At 56.9% G+C, this 5,050-nt stretch overlaps 1 long non-coding RNA gene and 1 other non-coding gene across 3 annotated transcripts in view; one reads left to right on the top strand and one right to left on the bottom strand.

Moving 5' to 3' along the window:
- Positions 1–293: 293 nt before the first annotated feature.
- Positions 294–5,050, bottom strand: part of LOC115273013 — an 8,831-nt gene continuing 4,074 nt past the window's right edge. Inside the window, exons 2-5 of one of the 2 annotated variants that reach the window (XR_003900603.1) lie at positions 4,706–4,866; positions 3,690–3,846; positions 1,614–1,753; positions 294–620 (exon numbers count right to left, since the gene is read on the bottom strand). This is a non-coding gene — a long non-coding RNA (uncharacterized LOC115273013). Of the gene's footprint in view, positions 621–1,613; positions 1,754–3,689; positions 4,637–4,705; positions 4,867–5,050 lie in introns of those variants that run through there. The other variant, XR_003900602.1, reaches the window with a different exon arrangement.
- On the top strand, positions 2,224–2,326 carry LOC115275560. The gene has a single exon (XR_003901629.1). It is a non-coding gene; the product is annotated as a U6 spliceosomal RNA (small nuclear RNA).

Below are 5,050 nucleotides of genomic sequence, written 5' to 3'. Positions count from 1 at the left end.
ATTTTTAAATAATTTTTAAAACTTACTAAAAAGTGGCACGTGGAGTTTCCAGCGGCCCCACGATTCCACTCCGCATCCACCCAAGAGAAATGGAAACACGTGTCCACACACACCGGCACACGCGAATGCACAGCAGCGGGATTCACAACAGCGCACGGCGGGTGCAACGCACGGGTCCATCCACCAATGAAGGGTCGCGCACACCGTGTCCACCGCGCACGCGCGCCCACAGATGCGCGTGTCCACCGCGCACGCGCGCGTCCGTTCTCAGGATTGACGGCGATTTTCTCCCGTTCTGTGAATTGCCTTTTTATTCTCTTTTATTGGCTTTTATTCTCTTGATGGTGCTTCATTTCCATGAAGTCCGCTCCTGGTCTAACTTTTTAAGGCGGGTCCCTGGGTTCCCAAACCGGACTGGCCGGGCCTGTCCTGCAGGCCGCACGTCTGTCCGTCCGTCCGTCCTGCCCGCCACCTCCCCGCCCGCAGCCCGGTCAGTGCTGCCCCCCGGGCCTGCTTCTCTCTGCCCTCCAGGCCGCTTTTCCTGCGGGGCCAGCAAGTCCCCCAGGCAGTGCCCGGGGCTGACGATAGCTTCGGGGCCCCTGGAAACGCTTCTGTTCCCTCTGGAATCAGAAGGAAACGGTGAATACGATCAAGATCAGATCATCGTATTTCCACCCTGGATTGTCTCCGTCCGCATACCGGGGCATCATAAAATATATTCTGTAATGTTTTCCGTGGAGGAAGGAACCCACAAGAATCACCAGGCCACCCCGCGTCCCGCCGGCCCGGAAGGAACCAGAGGGAGGCTTTGCAAGCCGAATGGGACCGCGTTGCCCCCTCGTGGTACCGGAAAACCTTCCGTTCCCAGCAGCTTCCAGCTGGAAGTCCTAGTCCCTGGGTGGGCTGTCCCCTCCCTTCCCCTCCCTTCCCCTCCGGGTCTGGTCTCCTCCCCTCCAGCTCCTCCCTCTGCCTCTGGGCCTTGGCACGAGCTGTCTGCCCTAAGGGACCCCGTGTCACCTAGGTAACCCCTCACCAAGCAGTCCGGGGGGAAGCCCCCCCCACTGACCTCCCAGCCCCCAGGCAAGGTCAGCTCCATTGTTAAAAGCTCTCCTGGAAAGAAACTCCCCGCCCCTCTTCTCTCAATTTGCCATTTGGCTCTGATTAGAGGCCCAAGGCCCTCCCACCCCAGCGCTGCCTTCCGGGGGCATCCCCGGCCCCCACCCTTTCCCGGCGGGGAGCAGTGGCCCAGCTTGACAGCCACAGATGTCCCCAGAGGTTGCCAACCGTCCCCTGGAGGCAGAATCGCCCTGGTTGGGAAGGGCCTCTTCAGAGCAGGAATCAGATCAATGGCCGCCAAGCCCGCTGTCGCCTCCCCGGGCTCGCACAGGCCACGGGGCCCAGGACCGGACATGCTGCGTGATGCAGTCGAACTGTACTGTGGGCCCAGCCGTGACCCCCAGTTCGTCCGCAGGTGCGGCTTGCAGGGAGTGAGGTCACAGGTGGCGCCCCCATCTGAGAGCACTTGGCGGCCTTGTGATAAGGGAGCAGCAGGCTCGGGGAAGGCGCCCCCCCTCCCCCATCAGGCCAGGGAGAGGGTTCTCACCAGACCTCACCTGCCAGCACCTTGATCTTGGACTTTCCAGCCTCACAACTGTGAGAAATCATGGGGATTGTTCCCCTGCCGTCCAGCCATGGTGTTCGTTACAGCCGCCCGGGCCAGGCTGCTTCGGGCTTCGCCTTGGGCAGCGCAGTCCTGAGAAGACAATGGGTTGTCACCTTCACAGCCAGCAGGACTCACTGAGCACCTAGTGTGTGGCAAGCTCTGTGCAGGGAATAAGGGCCTGAAGCCCAGCCTTGTGGGGCTGACGGTCTCGTGGAGACAATAAACCCATGAAGGAAAATATAAAGGCAGAGGTGTTCCTATAAAGAAAAATAGAGAGGGATGAGTGAACGGATGTGGGGCTGTGTCAGGGAGGCCCAAGGCGGCCTGTGTGGGGAAGTGATAGCTGAGGCCTGCAGGAAGTGATGGTCGGGCCAGGTTATTTCTAGGGGGAGCGCCTCCCAGGCAGGGGGCACAGCCTGTGCAAAGGCCCTGGGGCAGGACTGGGTCCGGCGTGTGGGAGGAACTGAACTGGAGCAGAGTAAATGCGGGGGAGAGAGGGGGGAGCGGAGGGCCTTGGGGGCCACGGGAGGGACACTGGGTCCCATTGACACTACATTAGGGCACTCGTTTTGGCAGCACATACACTAAAATTGGGACAATACAGAGACGATTAGGCCCCTGGACAAGGACGACGCACCAACTCATGCAATGTTCCAGATTTTTACAAATTTAAGCCAAAAATTATAGGTTTCTTTGTTTTTCACTAAACAGGCGATTGAAATACATAGTACAATGAAATGGACAGCATAAATATTCAACTTCGTTTTCCATCTATGAGACTCTCACAATAAAATCACAGTCATTTTGTACGAAGAAAAAAGAAGTGATAAATGTATTAGGGAGGGGTGCCTGGGCGACGCAGTCCATTAGGTGACTGACTCTGGACTAGGGCGCAGGTCATGCTCTCACGGTTTGTGAGGGTTTGTGAGTTCAAGCCCCGCGTCGGGCTCTGCACTGACCATGAGGAGTCTGCTTGGGATTCTGTCTCTCTGCCCCTTCCTCTCTCTCTGCCCCTTCCTTCCCCACTCATGCTTTCTCTCTCTCTCTCTTTCTCAAAAATAAACAAACTTACGAAAAAAATTTGTGGGGCGCCTGGGTGGCTCAGTGGGTTAAGCCTCCGGCTTCGGCTCATGTCAGATCTCACGTTCGTGGGTTCGAGCCCCGCGTCGGGCTCTGTGCTGACAGCTAGCTCAGAGCCTGGAGCTGCTTCCGGTTCTGTGTCTCCTTCTCTCTCTGCCCCTCCCCCTCTCATGCTCTGACTCTCTCTGTATCAAAAATAAATAAAACATTAAAAAAAATATTTTTTTAAATTTTAATGTGTTAGGAAATCCAGGGAGGAACACCACCTGATCTCCGTCTTCAAAACTCCCCCTCTGAGCCTGGCTCCCCCAGGAGAAGGAGATACAGTACAGGAAGGGGGAAGGAATTGATCCTGGGGTGGCGGAACGGAAGCGGAGGCCTCAGGGGGACTCACAGTTCCCAAGAGGGACAGCTGAGAGACGGACAGAGCGACGACCAAGAGGTGACAGATAACAAGACAGTCGGCGGGATCTATGGTATAGAACCACATGGTAGGTAATACATAAGATCAATGGATGTCAATCAATAGATTGACAGATTACGGTTTCGGATGTACCCACGTGAATATTAGCGGGCGTGTACTTCTCCACCCGGCGCACTGGAAGGGTCTGGGAACAGCCAGTCCCAGAAGTCTGACCACATCTGGCAGCCTGCTCTTGCTTCCCAAATATCAACCCGATCGGAAGGAGCCAGGCTCCCCTGGGGAGCCAGCTGAGAGCAGGGCCGGGCCCGGAGAGGACAGATGAGCTTGGAGTGTCTGGTGTGGCCGGACAGAAGGGGAACCGAGAGGGGAGAGGGGTACAGACATCTCACATGACACGGGGGCCGCCTCAGGAGGCTCTGGAATGGGGGACAAATTCAGGGACCCCTGGATTCTGGGTGTATTTGTGAAGCCGGACCCCGTGAGGTCACGTATGGATCATAGCAGCCTATGTGTGTTTGTTACCTCATTCACGTCCCGCTTGGCTTCTGGACTGTGAGGTCAGGGCCAGGCACACAGGGCGCCCCTCGCAAATGCTTGTTGAGTGGCCGAGCTCCGGGGATGAAGAAGGCGGATCCGAAGGAAACAGAATCAATCCATCCTCGCCTTCCCAGAGCCTCACCTGCAACATGGGGGAAATAATTACCGTGTCACTGACTCATTCCAGAAAGACCTGAAATACTTTCTGCCTGCCGCTGACCCCAGCTGTGTGCTGGGACACAGCGGGGAAATCAGACAGGACGGGGCGACGCACAACAAAGGCGACCATGGCTCAGCGGGCTCTTTCCAGCGCCATGCGTGCTGCTTAAAATAATAATAAAACGGAGGGATGTGATACAGACTGATTGCAGCGTTGGTTTCTTTTTCCCACCAGGCCGGCAGAGAAGGCCTGCCAGCCGGCGCGGGCCACGTGATCCAGGCCTGGCCAATCGGAGGGTTCCAGCAGACGAAGCGCCTTGACTCCAGGTGTCCTGGGCCAGCCAGGGTGCAAAGCGCTGTTCCGGGTCTATCTTGGGGGATGCTTCCAACCCACCCGCTCATCCGTTCATTCCCTTGTTCATTCATCCATTCACTATTTGTCCAGCACTTAGGGCGAGGCAGGAACAGCTGCAGGCGCTGGGGACCCAGCAGTGAAGGATACAGACACACATCCCCGCCCCCGGAGCTTCCTGGTGGGTAATTCTAGAGAATCAACAAAAGCAACACATAACACACTTCTGTGTCCGACGGCGATGAGCCTCCCGGTGGGAGACCATGTTGGGCGGTTGCTGGTTTGGGGAAGGGGGCAGGAGCAAGGGCACGCGGCCACGGCACTGGGGGGAACAGGTGCAGCGAGCCAAGGGCGCGCGCGGGATTGGATCCTCTTCTTATCGAACATTTCGAAGTTTTGCTCATCATGGAAATTTTTTCATTAATTTCAATTTGTTCAAATATTGCCTCATGCAAATCAAAACTGCAACGAGATGCCACTTTGCACCCACCAGAACGGTTATTGAATTTTCCTTTTTAAAAAGAAAGGCCGCAGCGAGTGTTGGCAGAGAGGTGGAGAAATCGACAGGCTGGCGCACGGCTGGCGGGGACGCTCGGCTGGCGGGGACGGGGGTCGTGAAATGGGGCCGCGCCAGAAGCAGCTCAGCAGCTCCTGGAAATGAAACGCAGAATCACCGCCGTGACCCAGCAATTCCACTCCTGGGTGTGATCCGAGAGAAGCGAAATTACTCATCCACGGGCAGACTTCGGTACGAGCGTGACAGCAGCAGGGGTCACAAGAGCCACAAAGTGGAATCACCCCCCCCCCCGTGTCCATCAGTGGACAAACGGACACA

The sequence above is a fragment of the Suricata suricatta genome, chromosome 12 (genome assembly GCF_006229205.1).
Source record: "Suricata suricatta isolate VVHF042 chromosome 12, meerkat_22Aug2017_6uvM2_HiC, whole genome shotgun sequence".
NCBI lineage: Eukaryota > Metazoa > Chordata > Mammalia > Carnivora > Herpestidae > Suricata > Suricata suricatta.
This window is presented reverse-complemented; position numbering and strand designations above follow the sequence as displayed.